We start from the raw sequence: 14423 nt of genomic DNA, 5'->3' as shown, positions 1-14423 counted from the left end.
CTCCCCCTCCCTGACCCATCTACTCTTGGCAGCATCTGCCTCTGTTATCAAAAGGGATCTGCACAAACACTCCAGCCAGATTTGAATAATAAACAGCCGCATTTCCTTTATCTCTCTTTCATTGAGCAACAGATTTTCAGGAGGAAAATAAAGTGGAACGATTTTCAGTGTTGAACACCACAACATGTTTACATTACACATGCCCTTTTACGATCTTCCTATATATTTTAATCCTAGTTCTTACTCTCATTTCTGCTTCCATTTCAGTTTTAGTTCATTTCAGGTTGTGTTATTGGCAATGGAGAAATCCATTTGCATCACCAAATCGTGCCAAAACAACAGCAAATGAAAAATAAGTTGAACAAAATAGATACAGTGCATTTGGAAAGTATTCAGACCCTTTGACTTTTTCCACATTTTATTACGTTACATCCTTATTTTAAAATTGATTAAATATTTTTTTCCCTCATCAATCTACACACAATACCCCATAATGACAAAGCAAAAACAGGTTTTTAGACATTTTTGCACATTTATTACAAGTAAAAAAACATGAATACCTTATTTATATAAGTATTCAGATCCTTTACTATGAGACTCTAAATTGAGCTCAGGTGCATCCTGTTTCCATTGATAATCCTAATTTGTTGTTTCTACAACTTGATGTTTCTACAACTTGGAGTCCACCTGTGGTAAATTCAATTGATTGGACATGATTTGGAAAGACAAACACCTGTCTATATAAGGTCCCACAGTTGACAGTGCATGTCAGAGCAAAAACCAAGCCATGAGGTCAAAGGAATTGTTTGTAGGGCTCCGAGACAGGATTGTGTAAAGGCACAGATCTGGGGAAGGTTACCAAAACATTTCTGCAGCATTGAAGGTCCCCAAGAACACAGTGGCCTCCATCATTCTTAAATGGAAGAAGTTTGGAAACACCAAGACTCTTCTTAGAGCTAGCCGCCCGGCCAAACTGAGCAATCGGGGGGGAAGGGCCTTGGTGAGGGAGGTGACCAAGAACTCAATGGTCACTCTGACAGAGCTCCAGAGTTCCTCTGTATAGATGGGAGAACCTTCCAGAAAGACAACCATCTCTGCAGCACTCCACCAATCAGGCATTTACGGTAGAGTGGCCAAATGGAAGCCACTTCTCAGTAAAAGGCTTGGAGTTTGCCAAAAGGCACCTAAGGGACTCTCAGACCATGAGAAACAAGATTCTCTGGTCTGATGAAACCAAGATGGAACTCTTTGGCCTGAATGCCAAGCGTCACGTCTGAAGGAAACTTGGCACCATCCCTACGGTGAAGCATGATGGAGGCAGCATCATGCTGTGTAGATTCTTCAGTGGCAGGGACTGGGAGACTAGTCAGGATCGAGGGAAAGATGAACGGAGCAAAGTGCAGAGATCCTTGATGAAAACCTGCTCCAGAGCACTCAGGACCTCAGACTGCGGCGAAGGTTCACTTTCCAACAGGACAACGACCCTAAGCACACAGCCAAGACAACACAGGAGTAGCTTTGGGACAAGTCTCTGAATGTCCTTGAGTGGCCCAGCCAGAGCCCCGACTTGAACACGATTGAAACATCTCTGGAGAGACCTGAAAATAGCTGTGCAGCGACGCTCCCGTTCCAACCTGACAGAGCTTGAGAGGATCTGCAGAGAAGAATGGGAGACACTCCCCAAATACAGGTGTGCCAAGCTTGCAGCATCATACCCAAGAAGACTTGAGGCTGTAATCGCTGTCAAAGGTGCTTCAACAAAGTACTGAGTAAAGGGTCTGAAAATGTATGTAAATGTGATATCAGGTTTTTTTATTTTATAAATGTGCAAACATTAAAAAACAAACTGTTTTTGCTTTGTCATTAAGCGGTATTGTGTGAGGATTGATAAGAAAAAAAAACTATTTGATCAATTTTAGTATAAGGCTGTCACGTAACAAAATGTGTAAAAAGTCAATGGGTCTGAATACTTTCCGAATGCACTGTATGTCTGGATTTGATTAGAGCTTTGATTGAAAATTCAAGCCTGATGCTACCTGAGCCTGATTAACCATATATTAAATACTTTTTATGAGCCCAAGACCAAAAAAGCCCAAATGATTGTGCTGTTATCCAATACATATTTGATATATGCTACTGCACATTACACATGACAGAAAAACATAAAAGCCCATAGATGTAGCTACTGTAGCAATATGCTCTTTTGGGTAAATACATGAAACTAGCTCCAGTAGGCTTATTTATTAGAGTGTGGACTATATTAATGTACTGTATTATATGTCTGGAATTATGCACATCATTCAAACCATGATAATACCGGGAGAGAACATGCTATTCTGGTGCAGCACATGCGGACTACAAAGTTACACGCAAATTTGATTGTAATTTTGAAATATAATATTTGTATAATTAGTAGGCTGATATACCTTTCATAATATTTCCACTAATGTTATTAGCCTACCTCCTCTTTCTCTCTGTATTGTTGCTTCATTCCTTCCTTGCTTTCAACAGTGACATTAAATACGTTTCGTGGTCATTATCTTCATCATTCTAATGACATCCTTGAATACTATAGAACTAGAATTAGATGCAGAAGGCTTTTTTTAAGGAGAGAGGCCAGCGGAGCACAGGTGCGTGCGTATTGCGCAAGAGACAGAGGCTATAAGTTAGAAGCTTATATGCATAATCCATCATTAATTAGGTGAATATAAGGCTAATACTGCATTGAATGTAATACCTAGTCTAGGACAGCTCCAGGGTATATATAGGACTATATATACCTCTAGAACAGGATGATTTATTTTGGATGTAATTTGAATGGAGTTGATGGAGCAAGGGAAAGACTGCGACAGAGTGCTCATGCGTGCTCTGATTTAAAGCAACGATATTCGAGTGATAGGCTGTTTTAAAACTCTGCAGCTGCAATTTAAAAAATATATCTTTACAATAAAAATAAGGTGACCCCCAAAAGCCAGATGGATAAGGGTAAATTAGATGTGCATTCGGTCTTTATATTACTGTAGCATAGACTATGCTGCAGCAAATGTAGGCCTACCTGTCACAATAAATAAAGTTACCCTGATGAGATAGGTCTACATGCGTTGTGAACTGCGCTCCAGACTGAGATGGGCTGTATGTCCCCAGGCTAAACGTTGATGATTCATCACGCAGAGGATGTAGAGAAGCCAGATTTAGACATCGCATATCATTTAACAGTTCCATTTCACACCATGCTGTTCATATAAATAATTTATTATAATTGACTAGTTTTTCACAGTTATTTATCCCAGGAAAAGGTAGTGGTTATGGGCTGTAAATCTCGGTAACCGGGTTCCTGCCATTCAACCCTATTTCTCACTCATAATTATTCATGATTCATTCAGGACTATCTTTAATCATGGTAGCATCCACATGAATGTATACTGAACAAAAATATAAACGCAACACGCAACAATTTCAAAGATTTTACTGAGTTACAGTTCATGTTAATTTTAATGAATTACTTAGACCCTAATCTATGGATTTCACATGACTGGGCAGGGGTGCAGCCATGGGTGGGCCTTGGAGGGCATAGGCCCACCCACTTGGCAGCCAGGCACTGCCAATCAGAATAATTTTTACCCACAAAAAGGCTTTATTACAGCCAGAAATACTCCTTTCATTTCAACTCATAAAACATGGGACCAACATTTTACATGTTGCATTTGTATTTTTGTTCAGTGTAGAAGTGTTTAGAAATGTACAGAGCCAAAAGAAGAAAAAATGCTCACTGTCCCAATAATTAAGGAGGTCACTGTATGTCTGGCAAGTGTTGAGCCTCAGCTCTGGGGGGTTGAACCATAGATGGTGGACATGTACGTGCAAGCACGGTTTAACTTTTGTATTATTTATCTATTTCTTTCTTTCTGCGTTGTTGGAAAGGGCCCATAAGCATTTAACTGTTAGTTCACACCTGTTGTTTTATGAAGCATGTGACAAATAAAATGTATCTGTATGTCTGTCTCTGACGTCACAGTATAAAGGGCAAGGTTGGACAATTTATTAAATGTCATTCTTCATAGCGTAAAATAAACATAAACATGTGTAAATAGATATTATTGACAACATTTGTTAAGAACATTGGTCATCCAGGACACAAACTATTAGGTTGAAGATGAGTGCAACATAGGCCTAAGAGATGAAATGAAAGTTCATTTTCGACAAGGTTGCATGATAGCCTATGTATATAGATTTTCTAAATGTCATTACAGTAAACTCAGCAATCAAGATTTAAAGGGACCAATACAGTATATCTGAATTTTTTATCACAAATAATGTGTCACTCCTATCCTGTCCTATTTAGAATGAATTGACAAGCCTACCAGAAGAGGGCATTATTGTGTTGCAGTAAATGTCTTGCTTTACCTTAATAGAAATCTACCTTCTCAATGGAATTATCCTGCTGAATAACAGCCACCTTGTAAAGCCAACAAATCCCCTTCAGCATCTTCTCCCCATGCGTTTCCATGGCATTTCCATTGTTTTGGTAGAGTTCCAGTGACCTCTTTACCGCATCTATCAAAATATTTTTGAGAAATTTGAACAGTCAAAACTGAGAATGGAGAAAAACATTTATATATTTGTCCAAATACACCATTAGTAGTCCATCCACATGCCCATATAACACAAATTCGTTGAGTTCTGAATGATATAATAAAATATATGGTGTGTCCTTTCTTTTCTATCTGTAAGAGAGTTCTTTTCTAACATGGTCTCATTAGCTGTGCTATAAGCCAGAGGATTTGGGCGACACAGCCAGGGTCAGAGATAGAGCAAGCCAGATGGTTCTGCTGGAATGAGTACTCTACTTTCCTATACTGTGTACTTGTGAGGAATTTTAATGTTGTTGGCTGATGATCAGATGCAGTGTTGCAACACTATGCTGGTACTGTTTTAGTACAGGCCCAGGTCTGTTTTCTTAGTCAAGTGGAAAATTAGATTCTATATTAAAACAATGTGACTTCCTGGTTTAAAATAACGGTTGAATAAATATGTTATAAATCATTTAAAATCATAGATCACTCTAGACAACATGTTAGTCCCCCCACACAATGCCAGATCTGGCTAATGAAATTAGGTAGGTAGGTAGGTAGGTAGGTAGGTAGGTAGAGAGAGAGAGAGAGAGAGAGAGAGAGAGAGAGAGAGACACATCAGAATGTTTAGCTTAAAATGTTGATAAACTATTATTTCTTAACATTTTAAGCACAACAATGTGCAAATGGCGGTAGGCCTATGAGCAAATGTACAGTTGACAGCCTCATTTATCTGTTTCAATAGTTGCCCTACTATTAGTCTACCTGCACAGTACGACTTGGGTTGGCCTGACTGTGAAAGACCAATACGGGATTTATCATTGAGTGTGTATGTCACGGTTTGTCATAGAGTGTTTCACACCTTTCCTTCACCAGGTGGAACGTGTAGGAATTCTTTGGCAAAATTAGACTATATCCACTTCTCCAGGCACCACTACACCACTGACGACAGTTGACTTCATGAACTGTACATTGTTGTAAAGACATGCCAGATCATGAAGAGAGAGGGAGAGACGGACAGAGATAGTGCGTCTGTACTTGAGACCCATTCAAGACCTACCCGATCCCATGATGACTGAGGACACATTAATAAAGACATGTATCATTGACCCAGACATAACAAGGGGAATCATGTTGTTTAACGTTCTGACTCCCCACTTTGAGATCTCAGGGTTTATCTTCCTGTTTATGTTTTGGAGACAGTTGGGGTCACATTTCTGTTTTGTTACTTTAATATTAAAAGGTCATGTTCATATTTTGTTGTATTTTCTACCAATAACATTGCCCGGCTCGTGACCTGTTAATCTTTGACTTAATTTCCCTTTCTGGCCATTCAGATCAAACCTTTCTATTTTATTAATGGGGAGAGAGAGATAATGGTTTGGTTTATAGAAGCTACATGTTCTATCCCCTCTCTGTCTAGCCTCCCCACCGGGAGCTTGGCCCACTCTAGCTAGGGCTGAGGTGACACTTACAAGTTTATATTAAAGAATGTGAGTTGGAATGTAAATGTACAGACATAACAATATAAGTTTAATTGTGGAACAGAGACCAAAAAGGGAGGGGGGGGAGGGAAACAGATGAAAAACTAAATAGGTTTCCTGCAAAACTGGTAGGAAATATTGCTTTGCCTATGGCTTTATAGAGGCAAGATGGCTGATGATACTAATGATACTGGACTGATATTCCAATAAATCTTACATTATGATTAGAACATTCAGCAAAGCAGCAAAAGTGTGACAATAAGGTACAAAACAGATCTAGTATTTTAGTTGAATGAGAGCCCTCGGGCTCCCTGACTGACTGGCTGCTATGGAAGATGACCTGGCTGTTTGTTATATAATCTGGCTGTTCTGAGATCTGTGGACTCTTTCATCAGCTTCTGTATGACTGGTGAACAACAGAGCTAGAGAAATGAATCAGGATCAGTCAGGTGATGTGGACCCCCTGACTCCCACCTGCCTCTCTCCTGCCTTCCTGGCACTCTCTCTGGTCTTTGGCCTGGCTGTAAATCTGCCAAAACAGGCCCTCTGCCTCGTGAGGGAAGAAGCCAAACAAAGGACCGGGTGTTTTCTGCTGTTTTGGGTGTTTTCTCTTCCTCCCCCCTGTCTGTGTGTGTCTGTATGTCTGTCTCTGTCGGTGTGTCTGTCTCTGTGTCTTTGTGTGTCTTTGTATGTGTGTATGTGTGTGTGTGTGTGTGTGTGTGTGTGTGTGTGTGTGTGTGTGTGTGTGTGTGTGTGTGTGTGTGTGTGTGTGTGTGTGTGTTCGTGTGTGTGTGTAAGGCTGTTTTTCGTAATGCGGTGGGACAGTCAGATGTAATGAGGGCCATGGCCCCTGACGAAACACAGGCCTTCTTCCAGACAAAGATAAGAGGAGAGAAATTGAGGGATTTGGGATTCCTTTGATAGAGCGAGAAGCTGTGAGACATGGAAAGTCTGAAAACTGAGAGGGCTCATCCCAACACACGCTCCTTTCCCCGTCCCGGACCAATCTACTCTTGGCAGCATCTGCCTCTGTTATCCAAAGGGATCTGCACAAACACTCCAGCCAGATTGGAAAAATAAACAGCCGCATTTCTTTTATCTCTCTTTCTCTCTTAAGGACATCATTGAGTGACAGATTTTCAACAGGAGGAAAATAAGGTGGAACGATATTTGCCATCATCAGGGGAATGTTTATTTAGTGTTTTCAGTGTTTTTCTTTTATTCCCTTGACAGGGCAGACCAAGATGTTGTATTGCAAGTGGTGGAAAAAGTACCCAATTGTCATACTTGAGTAAAAGTAAAGATATCTTAATAGAAAATGACTCAAGTAAAAGTCACCCAGTAAAACACTACTTGAGTAAAAGTCCAAAAGTATTTGGGTTTAAATATACTTAAGTATTAAAAGTAAATGTAATTGCTAAAATATACTTGTATCAATTCCTTATATTAAGCAAAACAGATGGCAAGAATATATATATATACATTTCTTTTTTAATTTACAGATTTACGGATTCAGACATAGTTTACAAACAAAGCATTTGTGTTTTGTGAGTCCACCAGATCAGAGGAAGTAGGGATGACCAGGGATGTTCTCTGTTTTGTGAGTCCACCAGATCAGAGGAAGTAGGGATGACCAGGGATGTTCTCTGTTTTGTGAGTCCACCAGATCAGAGGAAGTAGGGATGACCAGGGATGTTCTCTGTTTTGTGAGTCCACCAGATCAGAGGAAGTAGGGATGACCAGGGATGTTCTCTGTTTTGTGAGTCCACCAGATCAGAGGAAGTAGGGATGACCAGGGATGTTCTCTGTTTTGTGAGTCCACCAGATCAGAGGAAGTAGGGATGACCAGGGATGTTCTCTTGATAAGTACGTGAAGGGGACCATTTTCTTGTCCTGCTAAGTAAAAGTAAAAGTTGGCAAAAATATAAATAGTAAAGTAAAGTACAGTACAGATACCCCAAAAAACTACTTAAGTAGAACTTTAAAGTATTTCTAATTAAGTACTTTACACCACTGTATATTTCTCTTTTATAATAGCCATAATAATCATGACAAAAGGCATTTGGCAAGTTGATTTTCAGTAACTCAGATTCAGTGTTTCGACTTGGTCTGAACACCACAACATGTTTTACATTACATATGCCCTTTCACAATCTTATATTTTAATCCTAGTTCTTACTCTCATTTCCACTCCCATTTCAGTCTTAGCTCATTTCAGGTTGTATTATTGGCAATGGAGAAATCCATTTGTGTCACCAAAGCATGTGCCAAAACAACATCAAATAAGTTTGTAACAAAATAGATATCAACAAAGTCCGGGAGTCATTACATGAGCGTGATAGTGAATTTCCTCAGTCCAATGACAACCCCCTGGACCGCAGTAAAACCCAGTCATCTTAATCCAGCTATACTTTTCTAGTCTCCCTCTCTTCCTCTCAGTGTTTGTGTTTCCACCTGTCCGTACCCCTGGGACCTCACGAATCTCATTTTACTCTTCACCCCTTCACGGTCCTCAGCTCTCTCTTTTGATAAATGTGTGTGTGTCTGTGCGTGGTTGTGTTTGTGTGTGCGTGCGTGCGTGCGTGCGTGCGTGCGTGCGTGCGTGTGTTAGGATAGTCATGGCAGTAGTGCCCTCTGCTCAATCAGCTCATTTTCAGATGTTTGGTAATCTGACACTACACAGTGATTACACAGGGTCAAATGTTTGGTAATCTGACACTACACAGTGATTACACAGGGTCAGATGTTTGGTAATCTGACACTACACAGTGATTACACAGGGTCAAATGTTTGGTAATCTGACACTACACAGTGATTACACAGGGTCAGATGTTTGGTAATCTGACACTACACAGTGATTACACAGGGTCAGATGTTTGGTAATCTGACACTACACAGTGATTACACAGGGTCAGATGTTTGGTAATCTGACACTACACAGTGATTACACAGGGTCAGATGTTTGGTAATCTGACACTACACAGTGATTACACAGGGTCAGATGTTTGGTAATCTGACACTACACAGTGATTACACAGGGTCAGATGTTTGGTAATCTGACACTACACAGTGATTACACAGGGTCAGATGTTTGGTAATCTGACACTACACAGTGATTACACAGGGTCAGATGTTAGAGTCTATATTTTTATTTAACATTTATTTAACTAGGCAAGTCAGTTAAGAACAAATTCTTATTTACAATGACGGCCTACCCCGGCCAAACCCGGACAATGCTGGGCCAATTGTGCTCCGCCCTATGGGACTCCCAATCACGGCTGCGTGTCATACAGCCTAGATTCGAACCAGGGACTGTAGGATTAGGAACGTCTGAGATAATCCCACAAATTACAAACTGTTCCTCAGCTAATTACCCAATAAAGACTATCTAATGAGAACGTATCTCTGTATGATTCTTTTCTTGGAATAGGACATCAACAACCACCTCCATTTCTAATTAAATGTACAGTAATGATAAAATAAATAGTTTCACTCAGTATCAGATATACTGTACTGTATATACATGCCAGCAAAGCCACTACACAGCACAACACTAAGCAATACATTAATTGCACTATAACGGCGACAAACTGTGCCCACAAACTGTTAGGGCCTACATAAAGCTGTCTCAACAGCAGAGCTTTCTTTCAGCACCATGAAGTGAATCCTTACCATCACTACACCTTGCTATCAGCGGAGCCTTGTCAGTGAAACAGTTCATTCAGCCTCATTTACTGCCTTTTTAAAAAACATAGCTGATATGGCTGACTTGCTTAAACAAATTTTGCTTCTACTGACAATTGAGATGAACAAACTATGGCATGAGGGGACGATGAGCAGATGAGATGCAATATGTAATTTTGATTAAGATATTAATGAGCAAGCTAAGACGGAAGTAGTCAATATAACTATTTGTTCAGCACTTTTGAAATGTACAACGGCAGAATTCAGAACATAGGCCATTCTTACAGTATTCTCCCTGTACACCAAGTCAGAACTGTAGGATAAATAAAAGGGGCATATAAGCAGACAATGAAAGCTCTTACAATATTCAATGATGACATTTCTTAAAAAAGGTTATAGGCTACATGTGCACCACCAAGTCAGAACAGTAGTAAGGATAAAGTAATCCTTCTAACCCCCCCCCCCTTAAAAGATTTAGATGCACTATTGTAAAGTGGTTGTTCCACTGGATATCATAAGGTGAATCCACCAATTTGTAAGTCGCTCTGGATAAGAGCGTCTGCTAAATGACTTAAATGTAAATGTAAGTTATGAAGGGGAAAGGGACCAAATTATTAGGGTGAGGCACATGGGCTACTAATACACAACATACACTTAGTATTACTTTCTTAGCTACAGTATACATATCTCCCTGGCATATTACGTAATTTATGCAGCAGCATACAATACATTTTTGGACTCACGTTGTTGTGCTGTGCTCACGTGAACAGGAAGGTGGCGCGGTTTGGAATACACACCCTCTCCACTGAATAGCAGGCTACTGATTGCTTTGCAATGCTTGCAGTTAGCTACTGATTCCTTCCAAACCATTCATTGTTGAATTTGCAATTTCCAACTTCTTGTTTAATGATAATGTCCAATGGCCGATGATCACCGATATGTTTTATCTATAATTTCTCTTCATATGACAAGGATTGAAAAGGATTTGCCAGTAGATTGTCGACTTGACTCATGAAGATGACTGCTAGCTAGCTAAGATTTTGAAAGTATGTTGTTGACATGGGCATCAGTCCAATCAAAGCTACTGTAGATATGTGATTTTATCTGTGGCTGATGACCTTGAGCCTTCTTGGATGGGCACTTCTAATGTAAATCTATGGCAGCACCAAAGGGGCTTGTATTGTTTAGCTCTACCTATAGATTTTGCGGTGACGTAGTGTCCTCATGAATGACAAAACACTGAGCCAATAACGGCGCAACTAGAGAACATTAACAACCTCTACCCTCTGTATTTTCTGCTGGCTCCCTCAGAGAAAGCACTGAGCTAGGCTGAAACACCTGCCATTTGGAGCTGCCTTACTCAAGAAAGCAAAAAATAGATTTTTTTATGCGTCTTTATTAACTCAATTATTAATTGTTTTACATTGTTTGCAAACTGATATGTGACACGTATTAATGTCAAAATAACATGCAAAACAGGCCCACCTGCCTTGAATGACGCGTTGCCACACTGTATACACTGCTGTATAGTAAGCCTGTAATCAGTGAAGTATGTGTGTAGTTTTACACAAGAGGATTCTCTCACTGGCTGGGCTGCAGAGTATAGTAACAAAATCCCCTAGTCTGACAAGTCTGGGCATCCTCTCAATGGTCTTCTAAATAGGAAACACAAACCAGGAAAGCAAAGTAACAATGGCTATCCACTGTGGACCTTGGAGTAGACTTTGATGTCTTTGGCAGATTGGAAATATTATGTCTATGGCAGTGTTTAATTAAATCTTGTGTTACCAGACACATTTTCATATCGTAGTAATAGGTCTACTATTGACAGACTGAGTTTTGATAATAAATCCTATAATGGTGGACAAGCAGCATATCGAGTATGAACAGGTATGAATATATACAAAAACTGACTGAACAGTTGGAAAAGAGATCTAAGTCACTTTAATAGATGAGATGCTTGTGGTGGGTCCCAAGGCAAAAGGTTTGAGAATAAGTGTTCTGGAGAACATTGGATGAGTTCTGAACAGTGGTGGTAAGGGCTGTGAAATGGAACAGGGCACCTCTGAGGGCTTCATGTTCATAGGACAGAGGACAGGTCAGCAACTAATCTCAGTTTAAACAGAGGCCCCTGCCACTACAAAAGCCCACCTTCCCTCCCGGCTGACCCCAACTCCCCCTCTCTTCTCCTGGGTTAACCCAGCCTCCCACTCCCCACCACCCCACCCTGGCAGCCCGGGACCTTGGAGAATACACACAGGGCCAAAGCACATTCCTGTGAAGTCAAGAAAGAGGGAATCTGCTAAAAGAAGATGGAGTGAGAGTGAAGAGGAGTAAATCAATGTAGAATAAATAGGTGTTTCACTCCTTCAATCACTTTATCGCTTGTTGTTCTTGTAGATCCTCTCCCCGTTCATATACAGTACTGCCTCCCCTCTTGGTTGAATGTAAACATGTTTCAGAGGGGTTGGTGTTTGGCTGTGAATCTGGTTCTCAACAGGACTTGAATATCTCAGTATTTCCTCATTTAACTGTAATGACAACTCCCAGAAGGGGTTTCTCTATAAGTGGTGGGAGTACTGGAGCTGTGGACTAGCCTTCTTCCCCACTTCTGCTCTCCATAACTCTCTCTCTCTTAAACTGTATGTAAGAGAATATTTAATCATCATGCCATGTTAAAGGCCACCGGCTGTGCTGCTCTCAACAGTGAAACCTAAACTGTCACCAACGGTATGACAAGCAGGAGCTCCTTCCCACACATTCTCAGCAGCACCACACTTACAGGTGTCTTAGAAACGTGATACACCGGTAAGACTCAGACTCAGGCCTGTACTGAGAGCATACCTCAGCTGGTGAACTAAAATGGATCAAAAGAGAATGGAGGAGAGGGGACAACAGGTGATACTAAGTCAAACACTTAGCTACAACCTCCACCAGGATTCTCATCCTACCCCTACAATGCAGTTTAAGCCCTTTTATCAAAGTGCTCTGGAATTGCAAAGTAGGCACCATATAATGAGTTTACTGTGGTAATAGTTTACAGTAGGTAGACAGCGCCATATCTCTAGTCCTTACCCTTCAACACCAGCAGAGGGAGTTCAGTGCTTTTTCACAATCATGTCCATGGATGGAATACGCCACAAAATATGCTTCTGTACACACACACACACACACACATTCCATATCATCGTCAGAGCTATGAGATCATCAGAGCCATCTAATTGGCTCAGAGCCCAAATAATTAATTTAATCAAATTCTCTGTCTTTCAGGCTTGTTCTCCCTCCTCTCATGCCCTCTCTAGATTTCCCTGGAGAACATAGACACATAGACAGAAATGTTGGGGAAGAACTAAAAGGCCAAAAAGTCACCCAGCCTGGCTTAGTATCCCTCTCTCTTACCTCTCCCAGTCTTTCTCTTTGATCTCAAAAGACTGCTTTAGATCTCAAAAGGCCCATAACACATAGAGAATGCTGATTCACCCTACCTCACCCTTTCTGTACATCCATCCATCCATCTGCATGTACAAGGGAAAATATACACTGAACTCAGCTCAATAATAATATCTATAGCCATTGTACAATACTGTAAAACATATTTTTCTTTATTTATTTAACCAGGTAGGCTAGTTGAGAACAAGTTCTCATTTGCCACTGCCCTGGCCAAGATAAAGCATAGCAATTCGACACATACAACAACACAGAGTTACACATGGAATAAACAAAACATACAGTCAATAATACAGTAGAACAAAAGAAAACAAAAAGTCTATATACAGTGAGTGCAAATGAGGTAAGTTAAGGCAATAAATAGGCCATGGTGGTGAAGTAATTACAATATAGCTATTAAACACTGGAATGGTTGATGTGCAGAAGATATGGGTCTACTAGACTAAACAAAAACATAAAACGCAACATGCAACAATTTCAAATATTTTACTGAGTTACAGTTCATATAAGGAAATGATTCAACTGAAATACATTCATTTGGCCCTAATCTATGGATTTGACATGACTGGGAATACAGATATGTATCTGTTGATCACTGATACTGTACCTTAAAGAAAATAGTAGGGATTTGGATGAGGAAACCAGTCAGTATCTGGTGTGACCACCATTTGCCTCATGCAGTGCAACAGATCTCCTTGGCATAGAGTTGATCAGGCTGTTGATTGCGGCCTGTGGAATGCTGTCCCACTCCTCTTCAATGGCTGTGCGACGCTGCTGGATATTGGCGGGAACGGGAACACGCTGTCTAGGGTTGAATGGCGGGAACCCGGTTACCGAGATTTACCATCCAAAACCACTCCCTTTTCCGGGGATAAATACGTACTAGGGGGTAACTAGCACACTGGAGTAACTGCTCCCTCCCTGTAATTCCCATTAAGACCACAAGATGTCACTAAATTATTTTACCAACACTTTCCCTGGCTGCCACTGCTCTTGCTTAACAAAAAATGTCCTCTGTGTCATCACAACTTTGGAGATATTTCAACAAAATAATTTTGTGGTAAATTGATCAAATGTTTTGAAATTTTGAAAACGTTGTGTATATATATATATACAGACAGACAGACAGACAGACAGACAGACAGACAGAGAGAGAGAGATTTTAAATATACAAGTGGATTATTTATCTTAAGGCTTTCCTACTTGTATATTTAAAATATATATAGAGAGAGATTTT

The sequence above is a fragment of the Salmo salar genome, chromosome ssa01 (genome assembly GCF_905237065.1).
Source record: "Salmo salar chromosome ssa01, Ssal_v3.1, whole genome shotgun sequence".
NCBI classification, from domain to species: Eukaryota; Metazoa; Chordata; class Actinopteri; order Salmoniformes; family Salmonidae; genus Salmo; species Salmo salar.
Note: the sequence above shows the minus strand (reverse complement) of the source record.